This window comes from Nicotiana tomentosiformis, chromosome 5, assembly GCF_000390325.3.
Source record: "Nicotiana tomentosiformis chromosome 5, ASM39032v3, whole genome shotgun sequence".
Taxonomy (NCBI): domain Eukaryota; kingdom Viridiplantae; phylum Streptophyta; class Magnoliopsida; order Solanales; family Solanaceae; genus Nicotiana; species Nicotiana tomentosiformis.
This window is the reverse complement of record NC_090816.1, coordinates 72,550,126-72,569,944: the sequence shown is the minus strand read 5'-3', so window position 1 is coordinate 72,569,944 and position 19,819 is coordinate 72,550,126.

Genomic DNA, 19,819 nt, shown 5'->3' with positions numbered 1-19,819 from the left:
GGTCGATACATAATAGTTACGACGCTTAAACGATAATGATAGTGTCATTTCTCTTATTGTAGACTAAGGAATCGTGACATTTGCATAGGTTGAGGTTGGGCAGTATATACAAGGTATGTGAGGCTATCCCCTTCATTCTTTTGCACAACTCCGATTGTACATAATGTAATGAACGAGCTCCCAAAGATACTCTACTCTTAGAAGCTAGCAGTACTTACATTGCCGCCCTTCTTATGAAACGATTGATATTGATGTTACTTCTTTTATTCTTATATTTTCAATATTGTTGGTAGTTCCTGATTCTTATAAGATTCTTGATGAAGAGTTAATTCTAATAACGTGTACGAAGGATACCGACCTTACATCACTCCGAAAGGTTCAAAATGTGATTCCAATGAGTCCAGCATGCATCATATATATGTATCTATTTTACTCTACAGAGCCGCACTATAGTCGGCCGGGTACGGCACCTATTGTGCAACCACTGATCAGTTGAGTTTTACCGAGCTCCATGTGGCCGAGTATGATTCTACCGAGCCCTATGATGGCCGGGTACGTTTTACCGAGCCTATTATGGCCGGGTACGATATGATGATGGTGATGCCCACAAAGGCGTATGTTTTAAAAGTTTATGTATATATATGTATGTATCATGTGTTTCATGTCAGTAGCCCTCAGAGGTACCCAGATGTCACAGGTTGTATATTCCCTATCCCTGTTTACATTACTGTTCTTACTTATGCTTTCCTGCCTTACATACTCAGTACTTTATTTGTACTGACGTCCCTTTTATTTGTGGACGCTGCATGTCGTGTTGCAGGTCCTGATAGACGGGTAGACGCAGCTCCCCCACCACAGTAGGCTGTCCAGTTCAGCGGTTATTGGCGAGATCCCTTCTCCGGACTTGCCGTGGTCTTGGTTTGCATTTTTGTTATAGACATTATGGGTATGTCGGGGCCCTATTCCGGCAATGTTGTAGAACTTATGTTCCTTTAGAGGCTCATAGACAGGTGTCGACTCATGGTAGCTCGTACCTTATATATAGTTTCTTGACAGTCTTGTCGTCCCATGTTATGTATGTTCATGACATTATCTTTCATTGTTGGATGTTCATGATCCATGTCTACCATTTATATTGATCTTGTCGGCCCTTAAAGATAATAAGGAAGGTTAGATAAAATGTACGTTGGTGCTCGGCAAGTATGGCCCGGGTGCTAGTCATGACCCTCCAGTTGGGTCGTGACAAACTTGGTATTAGAGCAAGTCTGTCCTAGGGGTTGTCTATGAGCTGTGTCTAGTAGAGTTTTGATTATGGATGTGTAGCGCGCCACATTTTTAATCAGGAGGCTACGTGACATCTAGGGTTGTTACCTTCTTCCTGAATCTAGATCGTGCATAGAGTTGAGTCGTAAGTGTTCATATCTAATATTCACCTTGTTTTCTTTTAGCGATCGACTAAGGAAGCAAGCGATTAGTAAACGACTTAATACAGTTGTGGGAGAGGGTAACATTCAGGTGCCTCTAGCCATAGCAGGCCAAAGTGAGCCTCAGAGTGAGATGTCGTCTCATACCTCTCTATCTCCTCCAGAGGATATTAGGAAGCACCCAGTACATCCAGTTCCCCCGTCTGGCACTACAGACCACGATATGCGTAGTGCGGTGCAGTTGTTGACTAGCTTGGTAGCTGCTCAGGCTTAGAGGCAGAATACCGGTGCTGCTGATAAACCGGTTAGTGCGAGAGTTTGTGATTTTATTAATCTAGACCCTCCAGTGTTTACCAGATCAGACCCCAAGGAGGACCCGCAAACATTTATTGATCAGGTTCATTGTACATTGCGGGTTATGCATGCTAGTGATACGGAGGCAGTAGAGTTGGCTACTTATCGGTTACGGGATTTAGCGATTTTATGGTATGATAGTTGGGAGAGATCTAGGGGTCCGAACGCTCCTCTAGCCGTGTGGAAGGAATTTTCTGAGGCCTTTCTTCGTCACTACTTGCCAGCTGAGATACGACGAGCTACAGCTGATAAGTTCTTGAACCTTCGATAGGGTAATATGAGTGTACGAGAGTATAGTATACAGTTTGATTCTTTAGCAAGGTATACTCCCCATATGGTGGCCGAGATGAGTGATAGGGTGCACCTGTTCGTGAACGGGTTGGGACCACATCTGATAAATGAGTGCACAACAGCCTCTTTGGTAGAGGGCATGGATATTTCCCGTATTCAGGCTTATGCCCAGACCCTTCAGGATCATAAGTTGTATGCTAAGCTCTCTAAATGTGAATTCTTGCTGAACTCAGTAGCATTCCTTGGCCATGTGATATCTGGTGAGGGTATTAGTGTCGACACTCAGAAGATCGATGCAGTGAAGAATTGGCCGAGACCTACAACACCGTCAGAAGTCCGCAGATTCCTGGGGCTAGCAGGATATTATAGGCTGTTTGTAGAAGGGTTTTCCTCTATATCAGCACCATTGACTAAGTTAACACAGAAAACTACCAAGTTCCAGTGGTCTGATGCTTGTGAACACAGTTTTCAGGAGCTAAAGAATCGATTGACATCCGCGTCAGTGCTCACTCTCCCAGAAGGAACAGAAGGTTATGTGGTATATTGTGATGCCTCAGGTATAGGTTTGGGGTGCGTATTGATGCAACGTGGGAAGGTGATTTCTTATGCATCAAGACAATTAAAGAAGCATGAAAAGAATTACCCGACTCATGATTTGGAATTGGCTGCAGTAATATATGCTTTGAAGATATGGCGACACTACTTATACGGCGTCCATGTTGACATCTACACAGATCACAAGAGTTTACAATACATCTTCAAGCAGAAGGAGTTAAATTTGAGGCAGCGTAGGTGGCTTGAATTACTGAAAAACTACGACGTCGAGATATTGTACCATCCCGGTAAAGCCAATGTTGTGGCAGACGTTCTCAGCCGTAAGTCAATGGGAAGCTTAATACATATTGAGGCAGGTAGACAAGGGTTGACCAAAGAGCTTCACCAGCTGGCCAATATGAGAATCAGATTGTTGGACTCTGATGACGGAGGTGTTACTGTATAGAATACAGCAGAATCATCTTTGGTAGCCGAGGTAAAAGCACGGCAAAATGAAGATCCTACCTTAGTAAGATTGAGAGAGGGAATTCAGCAGTGTAAGATTACAGCTTTCAAGATCGGATGAGATGGGACACTGAGATACCAGGCTGATTATGTGTGCCTAGTGTGGCAGGGCTGCGAGAGAAGATTATGATTGAGATTCATCAGTCCCGATATTCTATCCATCCTGGCTCGACAAAGATGTATCATGACGTTAAGGAGCAGTATTGGTGGGATAACATGAAAAAGTCTATTGCAGAATTTGTAGCCCAGTGTCCTAATTGTCAACAATTAAAGATCGAGCATCAAAAACCCAGTGGATTGATTCAAAATATAGATATTCCGACCTGAAAATGGGAGGTGATTAATATGGACTTCATTATTGGATTACCTCGCTCTTATCATAAGTTTGACTCCATCTGGGTGATAGTTGATCGACTTACAAAATCTGCCCATTTTCTACCAGTTAAGACAACTTACACGTCTGCAGATTATGCGAAGTTGTATATCAAGGAGATTGTTAGGCTTCATGGTGTGCCGGTATTTATTATATCAGACCGAGGAGCTCAATATACGACTAACTTTTGGAGGTCTTTTCAAAAGGGTTTAGGCACACAAGTAAATCTCAGCACTGCATTCCATCCGCAGACTGACGGACAGGCTGAACGTACCATCCAAACGCTTGAAGATATGCTACGAGCATATGTTCTAGATTTTAAGGGGAATTGGGATGGCCATCTGGCACTTATAGAATTTGCCTACAATAATAGCTACCATTGCAGTATTAAAATGGCCCCGTATGAGGCACTGTACGGGAGGAGATGTAGATCACCAGTTGGATGGTTCGAAGTCGGTGAGACAGAATTATATGGGCCAGATTTGATTCACCAAGCCATTGAGAAGGTGAAAGTGATACAAGAGCGACTGAGGACGGCACAAAGCAGGCAAAAGTCTTATTCCGATGTCCGACGTCGTGATCTGGAATTTGAGGTTGGTGATTGGGTTTTCCTGAAGATCTCACCGATGAAGGGTGTTATGCGTTTTGGGAAGAAGGGTAAGTTGAGTCCGCGGTATATTGGGCCGTACAAAATTCTTCGACGAATTGGACAGGTTGCTTACGAGTTAGAATTGCCATCTGAATTGGAATTTGTCCACCCGGTATTCCATGTATCTATGTTGAGGAAATGTATTGGAGACCCTTCTCGGGTCGTCCCTATCAAAGATGTACAAGTTACAAAGGATCTATCATATGATGAAGTGCCAGTGGCTATATTAGATCGACAAGTCCGCAAGCTGAGAACAAAGGATGTAGCTTCCGTGAAAGTATTATGGAGGAACAAGAATATAGAAGAAATGACATGGGAAACAGAAGAGGAGATGAAGTCTAAATACCCTTACCTACTCCAGAATGAAGATAACGAGGATGCCGGGGGAAAGAAGGACGCATTATAAGGTGAAACGGCTCTATGAGGTAAGCAATAGCTTGTGAATACTCTTTTTTTAATACAAAATGGTGATATGCAGATAATGTACATATCCATAATGCTTTGTATAGTCTTGTAAGGCCATAGGTTGGGTTTAACTGCTTGCAAGTTTGGCTAGTGTCCATTTTATGGGGGAAACTCAGCCGGAAATCTCCGTCGGAATCCACGATGAGTTAGACACCCCATAAACCCTTACATTCGAGGACGAATGTTCCTAAGGGGGAGAGGGTGTTACAACCCAAATTCGCATACCATAGATCACGCCGTAAGTTAGTCGACGTAAATCCAAGAAGAGATTATCTTTGAGATGATAAGAAGTTAATCCTATTGGTCTTAAACGATACAAGGGTGTATAAGAGTAGTTAACAAGTATTAGAAGTTAAACAAATCAAGGATGTTGTAACCCGTATTTTTGGGTAACACTAGAGGTGATTAACTGTCCCAAGAGGTCTTGTTTTAATGTATTTGAATCATATAATATCCGTATCATAAGTCTTGAAGTCAAGCGAGTTATGAAACAAAAGTCGATAATAGTTGTCGCAACTTAGGTTTATAATTCTACTTAAACTTTAGGTTAAATGTTACTGCATTTTTCTCCCAATGTGCTTGGAATTATGGGGTGATCTACCTATCAAATTGAAGATCTATGAGTCTAGTTTCCAACGCATTAAACCGTTCATCAATACGATCTGGAATAGAGAGATATTCGTATTTTCGTGAGAATGCACCAAGCAGCTCTCTATGGGGCCCACATAGGCGGTTTAAGACATATGGATATATATAAGATACCTCAACCCCGTTTTAAGTCATTATTTTTCAGTATATTCAGACCTTATAACCCTAAAAACAGTCTCTCAAGGTTCTCTCATGATCCAAGACCCAAACAAAGGGCAAACAACACAAATCAAATGTCGGGAATCCCGTGGCGCTAGTAAGTTTCTTGTTCTTCTTGTTGTTGCTGATTTTTGTGTTGTTCCAGCTCGTGTGGGAGGTTGTTTTAAGTGTTTTATGTTTTGTAAATACTACTTCAAGTTTTTAATATCAACCCTAGGTGATGTCAAGTCTTCTAAAGTAATTCTAGTGCCGAAAAACCCGAATTAATTGCTAGTTTCGCTTCCTTGTTCTTGTGGCAGAATTGGAGAGATATTTCGTGGAAAATTAAGGTCAAATTGGAGTTGTTATTTCTGTTTAAAGGTAAGGAACCTCTTACTCTATATATATATTTAAGATTATCCAAGTTGCGACTAAGTCGTTGAAGCTAGAACTTGTGAAATATATATCGAAAGGCTTGGTAGTAATGTTGTTGGTTGGTGGACTATTTTGGGAGGCTCAATATGATTATTAATGATGTTGGTTGGGCTGTTTGGTGATTGTATTGACTTGTGTGAAGTCATATAAATAGGGGAGGTGCTGTCCGTTTCATCGTAAAATAGGTTGCGGTCGATACATAATAGTTACGACGCTTAAACGATAATGATAGTGTCATTTCTCTTATTGTAGACTAAGGAGTCGTGACATTTGCATAGCTTAAGGTTGGGCAGTATATACAAGGTATGTGAGGCTATCCCCTTCATTCTTTTGCACGACTCCGATTGTACATAATGTAATGAATGAGCTCCCAAAGATACTCTACTCTTAGAAGCTAACAGTACTTACATTGCTGCCCTTCTTATGAAACGATTGATATTGATGTTACTTCTTTTATTCTTATATTATCAATGTTGTTGGTAGTTCCTGATTCTTATAAGATTCTTGATGAAGAGTTAATCCTAATAACGTGTACAAAGGATACCGACCTTACATCACTCCGAAAGGTTCAAAATGTGATTCCAATGAGTCCAGCATGCATCATATATATGTATCTATTTTACTCTACCGAACTGCGCTATAGTCGGCCGGGTACGGCACCTATTGTGCAACCACTGATCAGTCGGGTTTTACCGAGCTCCACGTGGCCGGGTACGTTTTACCGAGCCTATTACGGTCGGGTACGATATGATGATGGTGATGCCCACAAAGGCATATGTTTTAAAAGTTTATGTATATATATGTATGTATCATGTGTTTTTATCAGTAACCCTCAGAGGTACCCAGATGTCACAGGTTGTATATTCCCTATCCCTGTTTACATTACTATTCTTACTTATGCTTTCCTGCCTTACATACTCAGTACTTTATTCGTACTGACGTCCCTTTTATTTGTGAACGCTGAATGTCGTGCTGCAGGTCCTGATAGACGGGTAGACGCAGCTCCTCCACCACAGTAGGCTGTCCAGTTCAGCGGTTATTGGCGAGATCCCTTTTCCGGACTTGCCGTGGTCTTGGTCTGCATTTTTGTTATAGACATTATGGGTATGTCGGGGCCCTGTTCCGGCAATGTTGTAGAACTTATGTTCCTTTAGAGGCTCATAGACAGGTGTCGACTCATGGTAGCTCGTATCTTATATATAGTTTCTTGACAGTCTTGTCGTCCTATGTTATGTAGGTTAATAACATTATCTTTCATTGTTGGATGTTCATGATCCATGTCTACCATTTATATTGATCTTGTCGGCCCTTAAAGATAATAAGGAAGGTTAGATAAAATATACGTTGGTGCTCGGCAAGTATAGCTCGGGTGCTAGTCATGACCCTCTAGTTGGGTCGTGACAAAATCGCTTCAAAAATCGTCTCAATCCGAGCTCCATAGCTCCAAATATGCAAAAATAGTCGAAACCCCCGAAAATAGAGTACTTATAATCACTGGACGAATTAATGAATCGCGTTCGCAAAAATACCATCGCGTTTGTGAAGAAGAAAGATGAACTGCCCAAGAAATACTTTACGCGATCACGGAACAAGCTTCGGGATTGCGAAGAACAAACTGCTCAGCCTCGAAAAGTCTCTACACGAACACGGCCCCAGGCTCACGAATGCGATGAAGAATCCATGAAGACCTGCCCATCTCAACTCTACAATGCGAATGCCTGCACACTTGCGCGAACGGGATGCTCAATTTGCAGTAACCTACGCGAACGTGGACCAGTATTCGCGAACATGAAAAAGAAATACTCAGCTCCAGATTTTCCCCTACGCGATCGCATCCCTCAATTCGCGATCGCGAAGAACACTGGGTGCACCAGACATCAGCATAACCAGTAGTGCAATTTTGAAAATAAATGGTCCGAAGACAATCCGAATCATGCATGAGTCCCTCAGGACCCCGTCCGAACATTCCAACAAGTCCCATAACATAACACGGAACTACTCGAGGCCTCAAATCATGCATAACAATACTGAAACGATGAATCGCACCTCAAAACAAACTTAATAAACTTTGAACTTTCAACTTCCAAAACTTGCGCCGAAACATATCAAATCCACTCGAAATGAACTCAAATTTTGCACACAAGTCTCAAATGACATAACAAAACTATTTCAATTTACCAAACTAGAATCCAAATCTGATATCCTCAAAGTCAACTCTCAGTCAAACTTATGAACTTTCCAAACCTGCAAGTTTCTAACTTTCGCCAATTAGTGCCGAAACCTTCTAGAATTATCCAAATGCAAATCTGGGCATACGTCCGAGTCCAAAATTACCATCCGGACTTATCAGAACCATCAAAACTTTGAACCGAGGTCAAATACTAAAATGTCAAACTTGGTCAACTTTTCTAACTTTAAAGCTGCAATCATGAAATTTATTTTTCGAAATCAATTCCGAATAACCTGAAAACAAAAACCGGCGATTTACACAAGTCATAATATATCATACAATGTTACTCAAGACTTCAAATAGCTGAACGAAAATACAAATACTCAAAACGACTGGCTGGTTCGTTATAGCCAGGACCACGGTCCTTCATTAGGTCCTTCATCTGTTTTTTGACATATTACTTTTTCCATTCAATTTTTCACTATGGACAATCCGTGACTATTTGATCAAGATTCCCAAATTTATAGTAGCAACTGAAGTTTGTCTTTTCTACAACCTTTGATTTTCTAGGAGCTTCTCTCTTTCTGATTCCTTTTAAATTTTTCAAAAACCTCTTGAATTGTCTGGCCAATAGACTTACATCAATTTCTTCTTCTTCTTCATCAAAACCAGCTTCTTCGGATGCGTTGAGTAACAGTCATTTGTCCCTCTTGGAGTCATCTTTATTTAACTATATATTTCTCATCTCATATATTCTCAAATTTCCAACTAGTTCATGCAGGGTGATTGTGCTCAATTCCTTTGCTTTCCTATGAGGCAGGGAGTATTTTGAGAACTTTTCTCACCAAACCTCAGATGTAAAGATCTTACCAAGTGATCTCAACTTATTTGTAATGACTATGAACCTAGTGGTTATAGCTTGGATTCATAGTCTTTCATGGTGAACAACTTATAGTTTCTCAAGAGCCTTTCATTTCTGGATTGCTTCATTTGAGATGTTCCTTTATGTGAAGTTTGCAAAGTATCTATATATAATTTGCATCAGTGCATACAGAAACTCAATTGTACTCATCAGGGCCCAAGCGACAAATAAGTATCTTCTTGGATTTAGCATTTTTTTCATGAATTTGCGATCAATATTATTAAATCCACTTCTTTCCCTAGGAACTTCTCTTCCTCAAGCATCAGGGTTGATAGGAATATTTGGTCCATCCAGAATAATTTTTCATGACTCGTAATATTCAGCATGTAAGCAGTTCTCCATCATTGCTTTCCACTGGCTGTAGTACTTGACATTGAACAAACGTGGATGTGTGGTAGACTGGCCCTCATTCATCCTAGGTGGTGCACTCATCTAGTGAAACTCTCAAAGATGTAAGCCTAGTAATTGAGAGCTTGCTCTAATTCCACTTTTTAGTTTTAGTGCGCCAATTATACACTAGAGGGGAAAGTGAATAGTGTATCTATCAACTAAAATTTTTTAGCATAAGTTTTACGTTTTTCCTAGAACCAGATTCTTCAACTGGTTCTTGTAATTCCTGTAACTAATAAATACGAAAAATAAAGAAGATAAAATTTTACATGGAAAACTTCCTTGCTCAAGGGAGTAAAAATTACAATCCAACTCTGAAATTTTTTTCTCACAATTTTACTAAAATTAACGAGCAGTTTCAGGTTATAACCTGAAAGATTAAATCTAGTCACTCATACAGCATACAATCCAGATGATTATAGCTACACACTCTAAACTAATCTTTTAGTCTAGAACAAAGGATTGTTACTCAATAGTTCTTCCAAAATACTCCTAGAACACAATGTGTAAGATTACAACTCAATCACCTATTACAAGATCCAGACAAACTAAGTTGGGCTTGAATCAATTGTTGAAACTTAGTTCTTCAATTTGTCTTCCTCTTGTTGTTGCAAAATTGTTGCGCACGTAAAGGATCTCTCAATTTTGTGTGTAGGTGCGTAACAATTGCAAAAATAAACTTGTACTATATATACAAATACACAGTAGACGTGCAAGGTTATAGAGTGTTAACCAAGTTGAATCAAATCTCCTAACTCTAGCAAATAAAAGAAGTAAAAAGATTTTCCTGCGATCTTCTAAAGAAGTAAAATTTACTTATATAAGTACTTGCTTAAATCATGGCCTAAAATCAAGGCGTAAAGATCTGCCAAAAGTTTTTGACATTATCACGTGGCTGCTAGGTCAGTATAGTAGAAATACATCCTCATCTAGCATGAAAGTGAACCCTAGCCTCACTAGGATTTTTATGGTGGGCAAGAACAACCACCAGGTAACATGTTTGTTGATCATCAAAACTTAATCTTCAATACTTTAAATGTGCCCGTTATTTCTACAGTGTGCGCACAAATAATTATCAAGGATAAAGACATGAATGCTTTTGGAATTGTACATGGCCTTAACCTTTTTATATTCTAATTTCATTTTATTCTATGGTTTTCATGCAAGGCGGTTAACATCTCTGAGGACTTGTTCCACTTTAGAATTTTTTCCAATTAATACTTAAATTTCTTCAGATTTTCTTGGAGCACCCTATTATTTTTACATTCAATAGAGAGACTACTTTTGATATTTTTCAATTCATACTCTAGATTTTCCTGAATATCACTAGCATGTCTCTTTCCTTTATTAGGTGCATCAAGAAGTATTTTATTCTCAAGTTCTAAAACTAATTTTCCGTTACCTAGTGTGAGAATCTGGTCCTTCATGTTTTAACAGTGTCTTCTAGGTTTTCTTTACTTACATATAGGTCTTTGTTATCAACTTAAGAGAAGCATATTCATGTTGTTCCTTTTCAGTACAGAGAGCATGATATGCATCAATTAAGACCTTAGACAATGAGACCAGTTTCTTTTTAGATTAAGTATGAATGTTTTCTTTAGTGTCATGAAAATTAACCTGAGATTGATCATCTTTGACATCAAAATCTGAGTTGGCTATCAAAGCAAGAAGATCTTCATCATCTGAGTTAGAGCCATCATTGGCCATCAAAGATTGATCTTCGTCATAACTATCATTGTTAGAATCATTATTGGAGGTATTACCCATAGATGTTAGAGCCTTTTTTACAATCTTATCTGCTCTCCTCTGTCATCTTTTTATCAGGAACCCGATCCTTTTTATGCTCTTTCACTTTGCCAGGGTTGTTTTTCTTCCATTCAAGCTCCCACATTGGACAATTCCTAATAAAGTAATTTCGACGACCACATTTGTAGCACTCATTAGTGTTGTGCTTATCAAGATCTTTAGCTTTTGATCTACTACCTTTCATTTTAAATCCACCTTTGCTAATCATCTCTTTGAACCTACATGTCAGCAGTGCCATCTCATCATCATCAAGTTTTAATTTCTTATTGGCTTTGAGAACCAGGTTCTTTTCCTTGCGGTGCTCGGTCATCTGGCAATCTTGAACCTTTTTCAATTCATAAGTTTTTAAATTTCCAATAAGATCATCAATAGCCATTGTATTAAGATTCTTTACTTCAGAGAAAGCATTGACTTTACTTCCTAGGAGACTGGCAATATACTTAGAATTTTTCTTATAAAGTTTATGAGAATAAATTATCCAAGTGAGATTAACTCTTTAGTAATCTATGTGAACTTGATATGCATATCTTAGAGAGATTCCCCATCTTTCATCTTAAAAAGATCATAAATACTGCCTTGTGAGAATATCGATCTTAGAATAACTGAATAATTTAACAATTTTCCTTTCATATTTTGATTAGCTCACCAATAAATATATAATAGAACTCGCTTCACTTTTCTGATTAATAGATAAAATAATAGAATTAGTAAATCCTCTATTTACTAAATAATAACTTTTTGTTGACAAAAGAATAAATATCATTTCTACTCCAAGTTGGGGAGTTCCATTTTTTCCATCGACCTATTATTCAATTTGTTTTTTAAAATTCTATATTTCCATTCTATTTTCATATCTATAGAAGAATGTATATCAAAATCTTTAGCGAAAGTTAGTTTGACCTGGTTCTACCTTCATGAGCAGTCTACAGTACATCTCAAATTTCCTTAGCATTAATACATGCATAGATATGATTGTACTCGTCCGGTTCAATGCCACAAATCAAAATCTTCTTGGCCTTGACATTCTTTTGAATATTCTTGACGTCTTCTTTAGAGTATTGCTCCCTGATCTTGGGGCTTGTTACAACACCTTTATCATCTTTTTCCATGAAAATCTTGGAACTCTTCTCAACAATGTCCCAGAGTTCCAAATCTTCGCCTTTTAGAAAATCACGCATTCTTTTCTTCAAGAGACCTGGTTCTTAGACAATTGTTTGTTAATCATCAAAATTAATTTTCAGCTTAGGTCAACAAATTAAAATTGAAAACATAAGTGGCTTACTAGATCTTAATATTTCTGATAACGACTTGATTGGATATATTCCCACAATAATTAGCAACTAGAGAAACCTTCAAGGATTGAACAAGACTAACAACAAAACTTTGAGGATCTATGGGAGATTGTTTATGTAAATTACAGAAATTGGATTAGATGTACTTGGGTCAGAATCAATTTTCAGGATCTCTTCCTAATTGCTTAGGGCATATTACTTCCCTTCAAAAAATATATCTTCGTTGCAATTATTTGAGCTCCAATATACTATCAAACTTATGAAATCTCAAAGATCGTTTGGTGCTTGACTTATCAGCAAACTACATGGCATTGGATTTTTACCTCTAGAAATTGGAAGTCTAAAGGTTTCCATACATATAGATCTATCAATCAATTAATTTTCAAATGGAATCTCCGTAGAAATTGGAGGCTTGCAAAAATCGGAACACCTTTCTCTTAGATGCAACAAGCTACAGGGATCTATACCTGAGTCAATGAGCAACATGCTAGGTTTGAAATTTTTAGATATGTCTCATAATAATATATCACGATTGATTCCCAAGTCTTTTGAGAAACTTTAAAATCTCAAGTATCTCAACATCTCCTTCAACAAGTTATATTGTGAAATCCCGTTAAATAAGGCATTGCGTGGTTCTCCAAGATTTTTTGTCCCCCAGGCGGCCCAACCCCATGCTATGTTGGGATCCAAATAACATAGTGCATGCGGAAGCTAACAATGCAAAGTTGGTGTACCATAAATTAGAGAAGAAAGAAAAAATACTAAAGAATATAATATTATAATGGGGTTTGGTCAATTGACCTACATATATAAACTAGTATAAAAAAATAAAAACTATTGAAAGAAAAATCATCCCTAAACAAGACTCTTTAATGACTACATTGTGGATGATATTGTTGTTGTTCTTGTTGTGAGAAGAAAATGCCAATTTATAGAAGTAAAAAACTTCTCCTCCAAGAAAGGGATAAGGCATATGAAGGAGATTTATTCCTTTTAGGAGTCTTTTTCCCTTTCTTCGAGAAAAAAGTCCTAATAGGTTAGAAATTCAGGGTGAAATCCTAACAATTCTCCCCTTGGTCTGAATTTTCTTGACAAAGCTTGATTCGACTTCTTCACATAATTTTTATCACTGCTGTTTGACATGATTAAAAATAGGTATAGGTTTAAAAAATTTGGTATTAGTTGAAAGAAGCCCAAAAATGGGTTAACAGGAGCCCATGCATTAAGACTAAACATAGGTTAAAACTGACATGATTGAAAGAAGCTCATGTATTAAAAAGAAGCATGAGTTAAACTGGCATTGCGGCCGATGTGTTACAATAGATATGGGTTAAAATTGGCATTGGTTAAAAAGTGGCCAAAATATGGGTTAAAATGAGTTTATATTTCTGTAAAGATGCACCAGTAGGGGGTTTGAATACTTGTGATTGTAAATTTATCTCCACATGTAGCATCACATTCAAACTTTGTTTTTTGGATAAATCTTCATTATCGTCAAATTGATTGTTGCTTGATCTGAATCCTCCTTGAACTTATCTTCAACCTTGCTTTAACCATTGGCTCTGATACCACTTGTGGGGATCGAAATAACATGGTGCATGCGAAAGCTAATAATATAAAGCTGGTAGACGATAAATCAGACAAGAAAAAAATACACTAAAGAATATGACATTATTATGGGGTTTGGTAAATTGACCTACATATAAAAACTAGTATAAAAGTATAAAAATTATTGAGAGAAAAATCTCTCCTAAACAAGACTCTTTAATGACTACATTGTGAATGCTATTGTTGTTGTTCTTGTTGTGAGAAGAGAACGTCAATTTATAGAAGTACAAAACTTCTCCTCCAAGAAAAGGATAAGGCATATAAAGGAGATTTATTCCTTTTAGGAGTCTTTTCCCCTCCTCAAGAAAAAGAGTCCTAATAGTTTAGAAATTCAGGGCAAAATCCTAACATGCTACACATCTTCAAAGCATAGATCTAAGAGGAATAAAATACTTATTCTCTTTCTATTAGGAACTGTACTTGTAATGGTTCCTATCACTATAGTGTTTGTATGGATAAGATATAAAAGAGGGGAAAAGGTTCCTCAGCAAGCTGAATCATTGTCAATCTCAACAGGTAGAAGAATTTTATATTATGAACTTTTTCAAGCAACCGATTCGTTTATCAGAAGTAACAGGATTGGTTTTGGGAGTTTTGGCTTTGTTTACAAAGCATTCTTAGAAATGGAACTCCTATTGCAGTAAAAGTGTTTAATATGCAATTGTAAGCAGCTTTTAAGAGTTCTGATACAGAATGTGAAGTTTTGCGCAACCTTCGACTATAGGAATCTTACTAAAGTCATCACTAGTTGTTCCAATCTTGACTTTAAGGCTTTAGTACTCGAGTACATGCCTAATGGGAGCTTCGATAAGTGGTTGTATTCACAAAACTACTTCTTAGACATCATGCTGAGAATAAGCATAATGATAGATGCAACATGTACTCTAGAATACCTTCACCATGGGATCATCACCTAGTAACATCTTGCTGACAAGAATATTATTACGCACCTTAGTGACTTTGGTACTTCAAAACTACTTGGTGAAGATGAGATAGGCTCATACAGTAAAACCTTGGCAACATTGGATTATATTGCTCCAGGTAAGACCCTTGGTTAATTTTGTTGTAAATATTGACTTCTCTTTCCTTTACATGCCAAAGAAATTGTAAATATGTATATATATAATTCATTATTTGTAGAATATGGACGGGACGAATTTGTGACAATGAAATATGATGTCTATAGTTACGGGATCATGTTGATGGAAATATTTATAAGGACAAAGCCTAATAATGAAATATTTGATGAGATCTTAGCTTGAAGCAATGGGTGAGTTGTTCACTCCCAGCGGCAGTTATAATGGATGTTGTAGATGCCAGCTTAGTAACAGAAGAGGATAATCATTTCATGCAGAAGTTAGATTGTGTGGCATCAATCATGAAAGTTGCACTAGATTGTTGTGTTGAATCTCCTACAAGAAGGATTCAGTTGAAGATGTTAAAGAAGATCAAGCTTCAAGATCTTACATGTTAAGCAAGTTCTTGGAAACTTATATTTCAAATCACTCATTTGTTGCAAATGTTTGCTAAATATTTAGAGAGAAGAAATAAGAAAATTCGAGGGTTTGATTCATAATCCATTTTTGGACTTAGAGAGCTCGGTGGGAGGCGATTTTTCGAGGGTTTTTCAAGAAAATTTTTTGGGTAAGGAATCCTTACTCCATTTTGGTTAATTTACATGAACCTATTGTTAATCTCATCATTTAATTAGTGGTTTGAGTTGAAAATTTGGGAAAAAATGGTAGAAATTTCTTAGACAAAAATTTTGAGATTTTAAAGGCGATTTGAGGTCGGATTTGAGTAATTCTTGTATGGTTGGACTTGTTATCGAATGGGTATTAGGATTTTGTAATTTTGGTCAGGTTCCGAGACGAGTCCGGGTTGACTTTTTGAGTTGACTTTTTAATTCTTTGTAAAGATCGTAATTTTATTGTTCGATTTCCTATAGTTTATATTTATTGTATGAAGTTGTTTTGGTTAGATTCGAGCCGTTCGGAGTTGGATAATCGAGGGAAAGGCCTTCTAGTCGATTGAGTTAGCATGTTTCGAGGTAAGTGACTTGCCTAACCTTGTGGGGGGGAATTACCCCTTAGAATTTGAGTTAGTTGTGATAATTATGATATGTGAAAGCCGTGTACGCAAGGCTAAATGTGAAAATTACTCGTTTTAGCTATGTAGATTCCTTTCATGCTTTAATTAAGTTACCTTAACATGTTATAGTCATCATTTCTAGCATATTTTCACATGTCTACTTGTCTCACCTCTTACTTGCTAATTGCTCTACATGTTTAGTTGAAGTTCTAGTCTCATTTATTCCGTATTCCTTACTTAATCGTGGATTCCTTTACTTGAAGCTGTTAAATTATGGAATATCTGGTTGTTGAAATTGGTATTGAGATATGAAGGCCGTGATTCACATTGAAGCAAAGTGTTAAGTTGTGAAATACCATTATGTTGAGTTGTTCTTTTCCGGTTGTTATTGTTGAGACTTCTGTGTACATTGTGGTTGAGCCATGGACTCTTTGCTATGAAAATACTGTTGTTGTTTGGTTTCTCTGGCAAGTTGTGGTATTGAGCACTTGAGGTGCGATTTGTGATACGTTATGATATTGATACGCATGCGGTGAGATAAGGTGGGCTTGATACGCGTGGCTAGTAGGGGAACTACTAGAAGTCATGCGGTGTGATAAGGTGGACTAAAACGCGGGATGCTATTTCAGAAAAATAATTTTTAAAACTATAAGGAAAGATTGTGAGTTATTCTTGTGATTTGGAACTACGAGGCGGTACCTCGGTAGTAACCCTTGTTGATCTTTCTCTATTTGTTGTACTTGCCTTTGGTTGTTTTGTTTCCTTAACATGTCAATCCTTGTTTTCTTCCGTGATATATTGTTTGCAATTATTCTGTGTAGTCAAATTTTGGTATACTCCTTATTTCATTTCCATTGTCATTATTAATATATTGTTAAATCTTTCGTTATATTTCTTATTATTTAAGTAGGGCCTTGACCCGACCTCGTCGCTACTCTACCGAGGTTAGGCTTGGCACTTACTGGGTACCGTTGTGGTGTACTCATGCTACGCTTCTCCATATCTTTTTGTGCAGATCCAGGTACCTTCTATCAGTCCCGGCACCAGTGAGCTGAGTTCGCATTTGGAGACTTCAAGGTACACCTGCCCGCGTCCGCAGGCCTCGGAGTCACCTTCGTTCCATTTATATATTTTTTCTTCTTTACTAGATACAATTGTATAGGGAAGACTTTGATATTGGCATAGAGCATGTGACTTGTATTTCACCGGGTTTTGGGCTATTGTATACACACAGGGCTGTGGAGATTTTTCCTTATATTTGTTGTTGGGTTTTGAGATTTTTAAATTAGTGTTTCAGTTATTTCCACATGTTTGTTAGGCTTACCTAGGTGCCGTCACGACATCCTACGAAAGTAAATTGGGGTCGTGACAAATATACTCTTGCATTACTTAGTTATTGTTGTTTATGACTTCTCTTGCATCTTATGGTACGATCTCTAAAAGCTAATTAGGTTGGGTTGCACTGCTTCATCCTTTGTTTCTTTTTCATGTGTGATTTTCGATCAGATTTTGTTTTAGCGGTATCGCTTTTGCGTTCCTTTTAAGCATTGTGTCAAATATCAACTTTTCTTTATTGATTTATCTTGATTGTTTCTCCGTTTAATTATGTCTAGTTGTGTTTGTGCTTGCTGGCTCTTTCTTTTTTTCGACCATTGTAGGCAATGTTTATAACTCTAGTTACCTGTTGGACTCAATCAATAGAGGCAGATTCTGTTTATATCGAGAGGTCAGCACTGCAAAAAATACTTAAAGGGTGTATTAAATCAGTTTATATGCGCTTTTGGGCTCATTTATGCACTTCATAAACACAAAAAATGCTTATAAGTAGTCAAGATCAATTGGATTCCGGTTAGTTGTAATTTTAGTTGTATATAGATATAGTTTAGGTATATTCTAGTTACAAAATTTGATTAGGTACTCCTCTGCAATAAATGATAAGTGGGAATATCACCTATGAAATTTACGCGAAATAAAAAAGTTTCTTTTCCGATTGCTTTCCATTCTTTTACCTGAAGGAAAAACGAAAGCAAAAGTATGAGAATTTATTTCCAAATGATGGGGTCTAAATCTCCTTAAAAGTTTGATCAAATTTAAAAAGGAATTCCCTGTTGTGCTTCTTTATTTTGCAACTTGCAAAAAGTGCTGCTCTTGTAATAGTATTCCGTCGCTTGTCATTTACCAAAGTTGAGTAGTCTATATTGAACCCATCAATGTAATGGACAATCAATCAGAATCATTGGACCTTTCCTGGATACGAATCTCCCCAACTGGTGGAGCTAAACTTACTTTATAATATGGAATTCGCAAGAGACCTTAACTTTATTAGTAACATTAGTTAGAGGGTGATCTCCTATAAGTAAGATCTTATTGTGTTGACTAGTAAATACTACCTAACATTTATGCGACGTTAATTCTATGTTCTATAGGGGTAATACGCCAGATAACTTATAAGGTCAGTCCGGTTTACGAAGGATTCCAGACTCACACAGGGTACGGAGAAGGGCCACATCCCAAGAAGGTGTTATATAGGCAGCCTATGTGTTAGTGATTGATTCCACGATTCGAATCCATGGCCTATATGTTACATAGAAACAACTTTAACGTTGTTCAAAGGCTCCGTTTTGACATATAACAAAGTTTATGAATTTAAACTTGCAAAGGACAGATTTAATTTTCTTAGTTTCTTCTTTGAATTTGAGGGCAACTCTTCAAAATAATTGTTTAAACTAGATGTCAAATGGTATATAGCGTAAGAATAATACTACAAGAAACTGCGTGATGCAGTAATAGGAAAAAGCGGACGAAATCAGTAATGGTAATACTCTTGAGTAGTAAATCCTAATGTGAACAAAATAATTCCGAACAAAAAGGGGTGATTCTGAAATTAGTGGAATGCAACCTCAACAGCAGCCTGAAAAAGTGACTTGCAGGATCAAACCCAGTCAACTTGGCAAATTGCATCTTTTTTCCTAACTTCGTAACCCAACCTAAAAAGGAGAAAGGAGCAACTGGTTGTTTTCTGAACGAAATTTTATTAGAAATTGATTTTTTTTTTAAAGCTATATAAGCTATACAAATTCTTTTGATAGTATGAGACCTTTAGAGAAAACCTTGCGATTTTAACTCAAATCGAACAGTATCGTACCATGGTAAAGAGTACATTTGGGCTACCTCTCCGGTTTCAAATGATGCAAAGTGACAGATAGCCTGAGTGAGCTGGATTGGTCTCTGCTTTCACTGACATGGCTTCTTGCCTAATGTTTCATTGTTTTGGAGTCAATTTAAGAAATGGACAAAATAAGGGCAGGGTCTATGTATGCACAACACAAGCCAAGAGGTCCCCGTTTTGCCAATAGTTAATAAAAAGAAGAAAAAGAAAAAAAAAGGTTCCTGCACTATTCTAAAAGTGGTACTAGTATTATTAGCTAGTGGAAACCCAGAGCCGAAGTAATTGTCAGAAAGTTCTATATGGAATTGTTTGGAAATTTTTGAAAAGAAAACAGAAACTTTTTACACTTTTGTGTTTGGCTAGGAAAATAAAGAAAAATTAATCAACAACCAATAGTTCCATCATTCCATACACAAAATGAGAGCAACAGAATCTTTGCCAGCTTCCAATGCTGAAATAAACCGGGGAAAATATGTTTTGATGAATTATTATGAGCGGCGGAAGCAAAATTTCAGTATCAAAATCACATATAATT